The 14,312-nt window shown below is 44.3% G+C and overlaps 1 protein-coding gene and 1 pseudogene across 2 annotated transcripts in view; both read right to left on the bottom strand.

Annotated features, from left to right (window-relative positions):
- Nucleotides 1-14,312, bottom strand: part of LOC147698289 (tudor domain-containing protein 3-like) — a 764,430-nt gene that overhangs the window by 320,579 nt on the left and 429,539 nt on the right. The window lies entirely within an intron of this gene.
- Nucleotides 4,356-5,819, bottom strand: LOC147698291 (pescadillo homolog pseudogene; annotated as a pseudogene).

A 14,312-nucleotide genomic window follows, 5' to 3' on the forward strand; every position in this document is an offset into this window, starting at 1 on the left:
CAGCCACCAGCTTTAGAAGTAATTCACATAATCACACTCATGGTATGTGCCAAGATACTGTCCTGTTTGGGTTGTAGTTAGGGAGAAACTTTCCCCGATTTGGTTTAACCATAGGAACTTGCCTGAAATCACGAGGGTGATGAATTTCCCCCAGGAAAGCAGTTAAAACTCATTTAGCTAAACCACCTATGTTCTTGCATATTAAAACAAAAATGTAAACCTAGTACTTTAAGGGCATTTATTAGGCAAAATGTATTAACTACTACAAACTGAAATGGACCAGCCTATGTAACAAGCATTTGCAATGCAATAGGTCTCGCATTAGGAAAGTGTGACCTATTGGTATTGTAAATGACACATTTTTTTCATGTGTTGGCTTTGAAAATATATAAATTAATAGCATAGTTATTCACAAACAATAGCTTACACTTTCCTAATGCGAGTACTATTGGCTATGGCAATGCTTGTTGGTAGCAAGCAAGGACAGTGCTGTTGTGGTGCAGAGTGATGTTGTGGTTGGGCTGAGTGATGTGGTGGTGCTCCTGAGTGATGCGGTGGTGCTCCCGAGTGATGCGGTGGTGCTCCCGAGTGATGCGGTGGTGCCCCCGAGTGATGCGGTGGTGCCCCGAGTGATGCGGTGGTGCCCCCGAGTGATGCGGTGGTGCCCCCGAGTGATGCGGTGGTGCTCCCGAGTGATGCGGTGGTGCTCCCGAGTGATGCGGTGGTGCCCCCGAGTGATGCGGTGGTGCCCCCGAGTGATGCGGTGGTGCCCCCGAGTGATGCGGTGGTGCCCCCGAGTGATGCGGTGGTGCCCCCGAGTGATGCGGTGGTGCCCCCGAGTGATGCGGTGGTGCCCCCGAGTGATGCGGTGGTGTCCCCGAGTGATGCCCCCGAGTGATGCGGTGGTGTCCCCGAGTGATGCGGTGGTGCCCCCGAGTGATGCGGTGGTGTCCCCGAGTGATGCCCCCGAGTGATGCGGTGGTGTCCCCGAGTGATGCGGTGGTGTCCCCGAGTGATGCGGTGGTGTCCCCGAGTGATGAGGTGGTGCCCCGAGTGATGAGGTGGTGCCCCGAGTGATGTGGTGGTGCCCCCGAGTGATGTGGTGGTGCCCCCGAGTGATGTGGTGGTGGTGCCCCCGAGTGATGTGGTGGTGGTGCCCCCGAGTGATGTGGTGGTGGTGCCCCCGAGTGATGTGGTGGTGGTGCCCCCGAGTGATGTGGTGGTGGTGCCCCCGAGTGATGTGGTGGTGGTGCCCCCGAGTGATGTGGCGGTGGTGCCCCCGAGTGATGCGGTGGTGCCCCCGAGTGATGCGGTGGTGTCCCCGAGTGATGCGGTGGTGTCCCCGAGTGATGCGGTGGTGCCCCCGAGTGATGCGGTGGTGTCCCCGAGTGGTGTCCCCGAGTGATGCGGTGGTGCCCCCGAGTGATGCCCCCCGAGTGATGCGGTGGTGTCCCTGAGTGATGCGGTGGTGCCCCCGAGTGATGCGGTGGTGCCCCCGAGTGATGCGGTGGTGCCCCCGAGTGATGCGGTGGTGCCCCCGAGTGATGCGGTGGTGCCCCCGAGTGATGCGGTGGTGCCCCAGAGTGATGTGGTGGTGCCCCAGAGTGATGTGGTGGTGCCCCCGAGTGATGTGGTGGTGCCCCCGAGTGATGTGGTGGTGCCCCCGAGTGATGTTGTGGTGCCCCGAGTGATGTTGTGGTGCCCCGAGTGATGTGGTGGTGCCCCCGAGTGATGTGGTGGTGCCCCCGAGTGATGTGGTGGTGGTGCCCCCGAGTGATGTGGTGGTGGTGCCCCCGAGTGATGTGGTGGTGGTGCCCCCGAGTGATGTGGTGGTGCCCCCGAGTGATGTGGTGGTGTCCCCGAGTGATGTGGTGGTGTCCCCGAGTGATGTGGTGGTGTCCCCGAGTGATGCGGTGGTGCCCCCGAGGGATGCGGTGGTGCCCCCGAGGGATGCGGTGGTGCCCCCGAGGGATGCGGTGGTGCCCCCGAGGGATGTGGTGGTGCCCCCGAGGGATGTGGTGGTGCCCCCGAGTGATGTGGTGGTGTCCCCGTGTGATGTGGTGGTGTCCCCGTGTGATGTGGTGGTGTTCCCGAGTGATGTGGTGGTGTCCCAGAGTGATGTGGTGGTGTCCCCGAGAGATGTGGTGGTGTCCCAGAGAGATGTGGTTGTGTCTCCGAGTGATGTGGTGGTGTCCCCGAGTGATGTGGTGGTGTCCCCGAGTGATGTGGTGGTGTCCCCGAGTGATGTGGTGGTGTCCCCTAGTGATGTGGTGGTGTCCCCTAGTGATGTGGTGGTGCCCCGAGTGATTTGGTGTACCCCTGAGTGATGTGGTGGTGTCCCCGAGTGATGTGGTTGTATCCCTGAGTGATGTGGTTGTATCCCCGAGTGATGTGGTGGTGTCCCCGAGTGATGTATGTGGTGGTGTCCCCGAGTGATGTGGTGGTGTTCCAGAGTGATGTGGTGGTGTTCCAGAGTGATGTGGTGGTGTTCCAGAGTGATGTGGTGGTGTCCCCGAGTGATGTGGTGGTGTCCCCGAGTGATGTGGTGGTGTCCCCGAGTGATGTGGTGGTGTCCCCGAGTGAAGTGGTGTGCCCCTGAGTGAAGTGGTGTGCCCCTGAGTGAAGTGGTGTGCCCCTGAGTGATTTGGTATGCCCCTGAGTGAAATTTGCCAAACGGAGCAGTTTACAGTGCAGCCAGCTGCTTTTAAGGTCAATTGATCTTCTTCCAGAAAATAATGTCCACTTCCTTCTATATATAGTGTCTTGCCCTTCCCATCTGAAACACCCCCATTCTCCCAGGTTCTTTAATGTCAGCCCAAGAAAGTGCTGGTAAACCTTTAAAGTAAGACACCGTGAACAGATCTTTATATAACATACAATGTTGACAAAACACTGTTATCACATCTGTTGGACTTGACCCATTTTGGTAGGTTCACCCCTAAACTTTTTGCCTTTTCTGTGACCTGGTATTGGTGGTTTTAGGCCTCTGGGCACTATAGCACTGGGGTCCAGTGTAAAGTGCGTGCGCTCTCTGTGCTACATTTGTAAGGTTAGTCTGCCCCTCCCATAGGAATGCATTGGGGATTCCAGGATCAGTGTGTGTCAGTGGTAATTCCTGTTATGGGAGGAGCAGTGTGGTTAAGTCTGGTATGTATGAAATTGTGTGAATAAGTGTTGCGCAATGGTGTGCATAGATTTATTGTGGTTATTTTAGAAATGCTACTTTTAGAAGTTATTCTACCAATCTTTAGCACCACCTAGCCAACAAACCCTAAGTGAGCGCTATTTGCTTTGCATCATTTTTACTTTTCAAAGTGTTGTTTTTCATAACATTTCATCATGTCCTAAATGCGACACAGGCGTAACACATTTATCACCTACAATACATACAAATCAAGATATCATAATACATAATACAAACAATAAGCAATGAACATCTATACAACACATAAACACCATGTAAAAAGTCAAAGGCCTCCAAACATCTTTAGAGGGCACCAGTCCTTGTGTGATACATAAACAAACAAGCGGACAGAAACTGATTCAACAAAGTCCTGCTTGTTTCCTGAGCTAAAGACTCCTCGATATACAGGGGTCCGTTCACCAGGGGGAAATACATCTCATTGATAGGTCCCCGAAGTGCCCCACTACTATTCTGGCTTCAGCTCAGAGTCAACACGTTACAAACTCGAGTTATTCTAGGGTTCTCCTCAGGACGAGGACTGGAAGTGGCATTGACTGTAGGTGTTTGATGCTCCAAAAACCTATGGACTTTTCATTAGAAGTCATTGGAACTCTCACGATGTTAAAATTGTTTCTCTGTGTTCACAATTTACTCACACTGATCAGTGAGCTGATCAGTGCGCTGGATTAAACTGAAACTCTCAAGGTTGTCTAATTAGTTCGAAGCGTTAGCTGAATCCTGCAAAGCCTTGTTCGCGCATCTCTCTCGACCGGAGCAATCTCGCTTGCCTCCGTTTCTTCAACTCCTTTCTTCGTCCGCCATCACGTCACAGGCACCATTAGTAGACTTTTAGTAATGTCCTTGCGTTGTTTCACATCTAGAATGGGTTTGTTTCTCATTGTTACTCCTTTACCTTTTTCAATTTCTTCTTCGGTGGTTTAACAGTGTCGTCATGGGCCTTTCGCTTTGCTGCCAGCTTATTGGCCTCTCAAACTTTCCGCTTCTTGCCAAACATTATCTTGTTTCTCTCTCTTCTTCATCATCATGATAAGGAGACGTTTCTCCTCATTCTTCTCTCAGTCAGCTATATGGGTTACGACTTTCTGTTTTCAGGACCCCTGCAGTTACCTTCACATTTAGCCGCTTGCCTTGTGATTTCTCACCCCATCTTCTACAGCTGCACATTGTTCTCTGAATCCTCCTCTTCGTTTTTACACTGCTCTTCGTCATCATCATCATCATCCTCCTCCTCCTCCTCCTCCTCCTCAGAAGCACTATCTTCTGAATGTTCACCCCTTTGCAAAGCTAGCAGATTCTGTTTCTCAGGGGGGAGTGTAGTCTTCTTCTTTCTCTTCCACAAAGGGTGAGAGATGTGGCGGCAGCATCACCTTGGAAGTAATCTGACACAGGAAGGCGGATCTTGGCATTGACACAGTCGAAAACCCATTGCGGCTGAACATAATATCTGTTGATAAGCTGCTTGTCCATAGTAGGCCGGTCCACAATATGATGAGTGATAGTCTGGTTGCATGCACTGTATATTGCTCCGATGTACACTGACTTGTCCCAGGAAACATCACCACCAAAACTCCTTATGACAAAAGCTAGAGGATCACGGGGAACTTATCGGTTCAAAAAGAACTTAAGGCCCTCAAAGAGCTTCTGCTGCTGCTCCAATTCCTGATGCTCCTTTTGGCGTTCCTCTTTTTGCTCAGGATTCTCCATATCAGCAGGAAACTCATCTACTGCCGCGTCATCTTCAGTACTTGGCACCATGACTTGGGACAGGCTGGTACTGAGTGCAGACAGTTTCTCCAGGTAAGCCTCTGAATCCAGGCGTAATTTCCTTCTACTGATTTGGGGTTGTCTTCAGATTGTCCTTCCAGCTTAGGAGGGTAATGAAGATTTAGCGTTTGATACAGACGAAAATTACAAATTCCAGCAGCGTTGTATAGAATTCAGTGAAGGTTGCCAAGACCCTGTAGTCTACATCAGTTGGATGATTGTGCGCAAAAGCATATGGTGTAATCCAAGTAACCAGCTGTCCCAGCACCTCAGCCTGGTAGTAGATGCCTTTAATGGACAGGAACACCTTGCGCAAGGAGCGTGATGTAATGATGTAGTTCAACAACTCAACGGTGAGGCGGCGGCACTGTTGGATAGTTTGAACATGGCATTTCGCAGTGCGAGGAAATGTGGAGAAGAGGTAAGCCATGGAAAGTGCATCATCCGGGTCTCGCAGTGCTTCAATGAAGGTCGGGTATCTCTCTTTGATATGATCCAATCTATAGCTAGGTTTATTTTCTTTAATCCGTTCTGCAGCAGTCCATTCGCCCTTAGCGCATGCCTTCCGAAGCTTCCTGACAAATACATTGTACTCCCGAAACTTGTTAACAAATGGCTCATGGAGAAGGAACTTTATATCTTTGATGAGATAGAAGGTTTGTGCTGCTGTAGAGCCTTTGTTCACCTTCTTCTTGTGCTTGGGTTCATGGGGGTAAATCCCCTTCAGGATGCAGAGACGTCTGAAGTCAAGCAGACTCAGCTGCAACTTCTTGCGGGCTTTGTTCCTGGTTATGTAGTTGGTGGCTGAGCCTCTTTCATACTTTTTCTTCTCCTAGCCCCCCCCCCCCATGTTTTCCTTAAGTAGGCTCTGCTTGTCTCTGGCCTAGGTCCGTCTCTTCTAAACACAAGATCATGTTCTACCCCTTCCAATCATAAAACATTTACTGTGGCTCCTTTTGTGACTACCATTCACTTATGTCCATTTTAATGTATATAAAGTTCAGGCAGTAACGTCTGAAAGCCAAGAACTAATGTACACAGTGGAAAATTGTGCTCCATGTGCCGAATAAGTCTCCAGGTGACACACAGCTGAAACATATTTATCATAAGATGGTCCCTGAGGGTAGACTTTGGGTATATGGTTTCAAGTCCATGTTACATCTGACCACAAGCTACATGTTTTTTTGTGCTGCATTGTATTGCCACCTGTTTTCAATCCACATCTAGGATGCTGTTTGTTCATGTCCACTGTCCTTCCAGCTGCTGCTTTCACTATTTAAAATGACATTCTGAGAAAACAAATGTGTGGTGGTCTCTACTCATGTTTGTGCATGCCTTAGCCCATATATAGTGTCTAGTGTTAAATTCACTGGTTCTAAAAATGTCTTTAAGTCTTGTCTTGGTCACATAACATATGATGAAAGATAACTCAATTCTATCCACCGAAACCGCACCCCAGTCAGTTGTTCCAGTGTGATATATTTGAGTCGGAGGAAAGAGCCTTTGTAAGATTTACGAAATCACGGACATCAAACTTTTATTATGTTATCACTAAAACTAGAGTGACTAACGTACATGTCTTTTGTCTCCGTCATTCCTTTAAAGCACTTATTTTCTTGCCTGTATTCACAGAATAGAGGCTACCTTTCTGTAGCAAACGTGACGCGCAGCAAAAACACAAAAGGAATGTCAAGCCTAAAAAAAAAAGAAACGCGAACAAATGCGAATTTAGGGTAAAGTAAACGAATGTCGGCCAAGGTACATTAAAGCTTTCCACTCAGTTCTGAAGAATTCCAAATGAGCTCCCACCAGCTTTGTTTTCCTGACAACAGAGCAGATGAGAAGAAAACAGCAGCACTCTGGGCTGTCATGTGAGACCTCGGAAAGAAAATGCGAAAAACATAACTTTTACATGTGACTTGATGTTATGACAGAAACAAAAGACAAGCACAACACATTCAGTCACTTTCTGTAGGTGGCTTTCGGTTTTTCTTTGAGTTGACTAAACACTGCTAAAATGGTTGCACTCACACAATTCACACATTCTGGAAACCAGTAACAACTGGCACCTGTCATTGTGCGAATCCTCAATAGTCCAAGTCATGCAACTAACCCTAGAGGAATAACATGCTTATAGACGACACATTCTAAACTAAACTGAGAAACACATATATTGCTGTGAAGATCAAAAACGAAACCTTCGCTCCTTACTAAAGAACGACAAACCTATTTTGTTGCAAGGCCAGAATTGAAGTTTAAAAAAGTGGAAATAAAACCAAATGCATAAAATGGCAGTCAACCTGTTTATTTAAAAATGTTACAAGCAATGATCAAATCTGGCAGGAAATGGAGTACTCTGAGCTCAAAGGACCTTAAGATGGGCAAACAGTGCCAAGGCAGCAAGTAATCCAACGATTTTCTTGAGCAATGATTCAGCATGAAGCGTGTCTGTAGGGCAACGTTCACAATGAAAAACCTCAAAAGGATTCGGGCAGTTTCCAAAAGAACAGCAGCAGTCATTAAGGGCAGTGAAGAATAAAGTAACAACTTTTTTTTATAATGAAAAACTACCAACGTTTATTTGCTGGTTGTAGATTTTGGTCCAAAACGAAGGCCTATGAACAGATATTTGCCCACCTAATGAAACTGACATCAACACAATAAAGGAGTTTACAAGAACTTAGGGACAGATAATATTTAATTTGCAAAAAAGGCCAGTAATTGTGCACCAACTTTTTTGCAAACGAGACTAGGTTTTCCAAATTGGCCTGTATTAATTGGTCGGTTCTCAACATTGGCATTCAAAGGGTTCATTGGGTGTGGGTGGGGGGGAGGGGGGTGGGGGGGGGGGGTTGTTGCAATCTAACCTACCTCATGAATATTGATGAAGGAGGTCCGATTGTGACTCACTCCATCTGGATACCATCACATATACTAATACCAGCAGGAGGGTGGTCTGTTGGAAGTCAGCAGACCGCTATGACTGTGATCGCATTTTAAATGAAGTGGACTTATTTACATTTTTTGTGTCTTTCCTAAAAATACTTTTTTTGTTGCATTTGCTTTCAATGTTTGTTTAACAGTTAGCAGTCAGAACACTCCCGAATGCAGACACAGAGGACATATGAGCCTGGTGTATTGGCTGGTTGTGGAGCTGCCACTATATACTTGCTCATCTTCCCTCCACCTCCTAACTCAAGGTCCAGGAGCAACAAAAACAACGCAAAATGCTCTGGTTAACGAGAGACGATACCATTCCAAAGTGAACAAGAGAGAACTATCCACAGTGCCTAGCAAAGAAACAATAAGAATTAAGGCCATTGTGCTAGAAAACAAGAATCAAGGACAATGCGCTGAAAGGCAAACAACAAAGAGAAAAGATGGAAAACCTAGAAAGCATGTTCAGTAAATCTAGTACAGCAGTTAGACCAGCTCTACATACAAAGGCTTGACTAAATAATCCACTTATTGCTTCTGCCCTGCCTCATGCGGGGACGGTGACAGTGAGAGGACATCTCCATGGATTCTGTATGGACCTCTGACTCTGGGAGTAGTACACCTACCAGGATCTGCGCTTGACTTGCTATGTACAATGTTATCATGCATTTAGGGAGATCGCAGAGTATCTTCTTTTAGCGCCAGGCGCCTACTATGCAGTGGGCCATTCCGATACAGGTCTGGGTGGACATTTTGGGCAAATGTAGGAAGAATAAAACAGGTAAATGAACACATTACAGATCGTGCCAGTGTGTACAAACATTTGCAAAGCCAACATGTTTCACCCATGAAACATACTGGCCATGCAAGTGCTCTTTCCTCCCTAGAAGGCTGCAGTGGATGTGGCGGCACCCATGACGGCTATCTTTGAATGCCTTACATTTTTCTTTAAAGCCCATCAACTCCTATTCCTTAAGAACACGTTATTTAGCATCATTATTATTCTCATCATTTATCGTCATCAAGAAAACTTTATTTGGCCGGAGTTCCTGCAATTAAAGCACAATTCATAAAATACAATAAAACTTTTTTTTAAAAAAAATCAAAATTCATTGTACAATGAATACAACACAAGATATCTCAGTGGGACCCTTCCCCAGATTCAGTATCCATTATACGTCAAAGGCTTGCCCATACCTCTTTCTCATAACTTGCACTCTTTTAATAAAAATGAATCACGGGATAACAAGCATGGGGGGTATCCAACTTTTGCAATATAGTTAAGGCTGTCCTGTGCTACCTGCAGTTCGCTGCACGGAGGACAGGTACCATGAAAGCGTTTCCTGTGCAAATAGTACAAACTACAAAACAACATAAAGCAACGCAACATGCTTCGTTTAGGTGACAGAATCATAGGGACAATTGGGGAGATTAATAAACCATGTGCCCTGGGAAGGATGTGCTATGAGAAAATGAATTAAATTAGAACGGAACATGGTGAAATAAAATCTGTGCCTCATTGTTAACAAGTGTGAGATAAAACTACAGGCCCAGTGAGGGTTTAATAGACACATAGTATAGAGCTATATGGGATTGATCAAAATCCATCTGGCGACCTTCTTCTCTCCATTTATGGAGCAGCTCTTTAACAAATAGTTTGGTACCCCTCGTAATAGTTTCTGGCTTTATTAAACACAATCCAATGCCCAAAATAAAAAAAAAAAGATTTTACTTATGTTAGCAAGGGTATGGATCCGGCATTATCCAAGTGGAGACAGTCTTGCATAATCTCCCTCGTAAAACTTAATTCCGGTGTCGACCAAATTGTCACACAAAGTAATAATAGGTTAATTGTAATTTTGTCCTCTATATAGTTAGCTCCAAGTTTTAAATGACAAGCACAGGTAGAAAGCGATTATGGTACTGCCAACAAATTACGCAGGAACTTTCTTTTCTATGTTCTGAAGGGAATCTTTTAAAAAAAAAAAATTATTATAACTCCATAGGTCGATATTGCAGCACATGTGGCATTCTAAATTGCAGTAAGTGCCTTCATCGGTTTATGCCCCAACTTTCTGGCAAATTTCAAAACGGAGTCAATTGATCTTTGGAAGTGAAGGGCGCGTGATCCAACTAAAAAATCCCAATTCATCTTGTAATCCAACTCAATTCCCAAATAGGTAAAGTTGCTTACTTTAGCTATCTCAGTACCACCTAGTTGAAACTTCATATTTTTTGTACTTTTAGGGCCCACCATCATGAGAAAAGATTTACCATACTTTGTTTTCAGGCCTAGAGTATCCATTAAATGTTTAAACCCATCTAAGAGGGTTTGCAGCCCCATCGCCGTTCGTGCAGTCAGCATGGCATGGTTTGCATATAGCAGTACTGGAATTGATAGTTTCTCGAATTTGAGTGCATCTTTCCCTACACAAAGCAGCGATTCCTCCAAACCATTTACATACAGTAAAAACAGCAGAGGGACGTTGTTGAATGATCATAAATGACACTCCAATACAAATTTATCAACATAATATCAAACAAATCTGGCAAAATCATTAGGAATAACTAGTAAAAGCAGGTAGATTTTAATTTATTATTTTAAGTTTAGACAAGTTGGTGCCAAAGAAGTTAGAAAGTCCACCTTTAGGTCTTCCCATACTGGAGGGAGTTGATAGGGTGTTTAGACACTGAAAAACATTCAGATAGGACTCATCTAGGGCCCACGTTTCCTGCAGGCAGATTATGTCATGCTCGATTAACAATATCCAATCAGGATTCACAAGCGTTTCACAGATCCCTGCTACATTCTAGAATACAATCTTAATGCCAGCACTCTTGATGTAACTAGCTACTTGTAAATCGGCCAGCCCTTTTATTGAGGTGGATAAAGTGCTGGGAACGTGTATGCACAACCTCGAGAGTCCACCTGTTGGATGTTATTTATAGTCCTATGTCCTGCTACAAAGCACGATCTGGGGAAGGAAGGACGGGCCCTCCTGAACAAGGTTCCGAAGTACACAAATTCCTCCATAGTTTATCCACGGAATCCATGGGCAGTCAGTCCTAGCCATCCAATGACGACCAAGCTGCAGAAGTGTTCTTAGTAGGAACATTAAAAAAATAGCTGGCTCGGATAAACAGAAGGCCCTGGCGCAAGGCCCACATTCCTAATTGGCTTACACAGTCTAGAGAAATACCCCAGTGGAAGAGCATTGATTTTGCTCTGTGATAGTGTACTCTGGGAGAGACGCTGGGGCAGCATATCAACAATTTGAGAGTTCTTAAAGTTAATAATCACACAGTCCCCTGGGGTGTCTTTGGGATAAATGCCCAGCCAAGTGGTCCCTTTCACAGTGAAGACTTACTTTGCTAAATCCTGCAGCCAGCCTGAGTTTGTTTTCAGCCAGAAGATAGATTTATTTTTCAGGGTCATATCATCCTCATCTCTATGTGGTGGTAACACTGGGACATCCTTTAGAATTATTAGATAAGGCATGTACTCTGGTGGTAATTAAGGGTAGACAGTACTGGGTCTTTCAGAAGTACAAGATCTGCTATTGCCAACAGGTATTTATTTACTCTTACTTGACATTTGAGCTGTTGTAAGTAATTGATCTGTCCATTCAGAGCTAGCCCAACATGCCCACAAGTGAGATCTTGCAACATATTTGGCAGTTGGGGATGCTGCAAACCAGGTGCCTGTGGTATCTCTCTAACTTACACGAGGATGCGAGCAAATAATAGCGTAGTTGAGCAGAGAGAACGTACATTTAAGCAGCGAAAGATCATGAAACTAGTCGAAATGCCATAAACACATTCGGCGTTTGTTAATGAAACATGGCAAATAGACTGGGCGTTTACTCATGCATAATGAAGTGAGTGCAAGCATACAGCGGCGCAGTTGAATAGCGTTAACACCTATCCATTAACGAACTAAAAAAGCTTAAAAAGCAAGGTGGAACGAAGCAGACACAATTGAGGTTTTCTTCACGAACAGAGGCATAAACATGGAGCTTTTAAGTCACCGAACCACAAGCAGATAATGGCGCAGTGACATAGAGATAGCATTTACCCTTGAATTTAGCGGATTGATAATGTAATACCGTTGGTAGCAACTATTGAACAGACTAAGAACCTGAGGGATATACTTAGACATCAGGAGTATTTTTTTCAAACAGAAAACGCAATGCGCGCAGGATTAAAACCTCACATAGGCAAGCGTGTAACATAGGTTAAAGGTATCATTGTCAAGAGCATAAGCAGTACATATGAAATGGTCAAGTTGAAATACTATGGGTGTTTATGATTGTTTATTAATTGCAGATTGTTCCCTGATGAAGGTGCAGAGTGCACCGAAATGTATTGGAATATGTATATATATATTTGGAACAGCAAGATGAAATCATGTGAATGAAACATGTTTATAATCAGAAAATCATGATTGACGAATAAACTGAACATTGATGAAACTAAGGCGAATAAGCGAATTGAATTGAAGTATGAATGAATTGCGGGCTGAATAAAGTTCAGCATCAACCCAGTGCCTAGGGTGACAGACTTACGAGCAGTAGGTCTGCAACTTACGGATCTCTCTAACATGACCAGTGAGATCAGCAATACTGGGTGGAACAGACCTTGATAATGCTATGAGTTAGGCTTCCAAAGAATCGAGGCAAGAGTATACGGGAGAGAAGAGCTCAGATTTTAACAGCTCCTAAACCTCTCTAAGCAGCCCTCCATATAACAGTCCAGGTTCTGTGTATTTGAGAATACAGTCCCCAACTCCCCAACAGGATGGGGACCGAGGTAGGAAGATCTCAACACTCCGCTCCTGTCAATAACAAAGGATTGACCTCCGCTGGTTAAGAATTGTTACCAGATTGCTTACTACGATTTCTCCTCTTTGCCTACCTGGCAAATGAAGGGTTGGAAGGACACACAGAGAAGAATGGAACATTTAAATAATACATACTATAGCTTAAAATGGGACCAGCCACACAAAAATCCCAAACGCTGGGCATTTTCAAAGCAAGGGGGCTAGGGAAACCTTAATGAGTGAAAGGCATGGAGAAAAATTAACAAATTTACAAAAGGAAAGTAATGGTCGAGTTCTAAGCCCCTTTTAAGATTTTCTTTTTTAAAATACAAGAGTTTCACAACACAAGCACTGTGCAGGTTAAACGTAAAAAGTGATGCTCTCACATCATCTTCCTTATTTCTGCCATTGATCAAGCTTCCCATGTAGAAACACAAAACTCGCCAGAGGATGTTTTGTATAAGGTACTCACTTTCTATGGTCCATCCATGCACGCTAAGTCAAGTAAAAAATATCCTCTGTCCAACCAGGAAGCATCCAGTTAAATCCTGCAAAGCCATTAAAATGGGTATCCGAATACCTGATTTGACAGGAAGCAGAGAACGGTATTCAACCTACATTGAATTCCCTAACACCCAGGGGATTATATTCCCCACCATCAATAAGTGCAATACTCCTATTTTACCAGTTAAAATAAACTGAAAAGGAATGTTACTGCTTTTTGCAAGCCTGTGAGCAGTTAATGAAGTTGTTGTTCCTGCTTTGCCAGTTGTCTCAACTCCTGCAACCATTCTTGGAGAAAAATTGAAGGTTGCTGAATACAACAAAAAATTGGTTGTTAGATCTTACTGTGATGGATTGATTTCCTTGAGCATACAACTGTATCCTATTTTTACAAGAAATGTACAAGATAGATTTTATATAAAAAGATTAAGGTTGAGGCTTCACTTCCAAGTAGCTTTCCCTGAGATCGTTAAGTGGAGCCCCAATTTACCCAGGTGCCCGCGTAATGGTAAAACCCCGCAGAGCACTTTGCATCTTATACTTTTCTGCGACTTTTACAGGGACATCAGAAAACAAATTGTACGACCACTTTTTAACACTAATAAGTTGTATTCTTATAAATCAGCTTTTTATCATGTTTGTAATCTGGAAAATGCATTGATATGTAATACAGCTATCCTTTTCATTCAGATTGCGATTACACAAAGAAAGGATCTTACATATCTGAAAATGCTGAACTATGAAATCGAATAGATTGCATTTTAATATATACATTTTAACATTACACATCGTTACAAAGTTTCTTAATGATAAGCTGCTATTTGAGATCCTTTTACTATTTTGTATGAATCAATGTACGACTCCCCTGTTGACCTTAGGGCATGCTGTAAAGACTTGCAAACATATAATGATACGCTTCATTTATGTTTGAGCTTTTGTGAAAATTTATGATACGAAAATGTATTTTTAAAATTTACAATGAAATGTTTTTATTGTAGAATGCTTTTATGTTTATATTTTTATAAACCGAATAAAGCTTATTTGATTTGATTTGACTGTGAGCAGTTATTGAAGCCGTCCTTC

Source organism: Lissotriton vulgaris, chromosome 8 (assembly GCF_964263255.1).
Source record: "Lissotriton vulgaris chromosome 8, aLisVul1.2, whole genome shotgun sequence".
Classification (NCBI taxonomy): Eukaryota; Metazoa; Chordata; class Amphibia; order Caudata; family Salamandridae; genus Lissotriton; species Lissotriton vulgaris.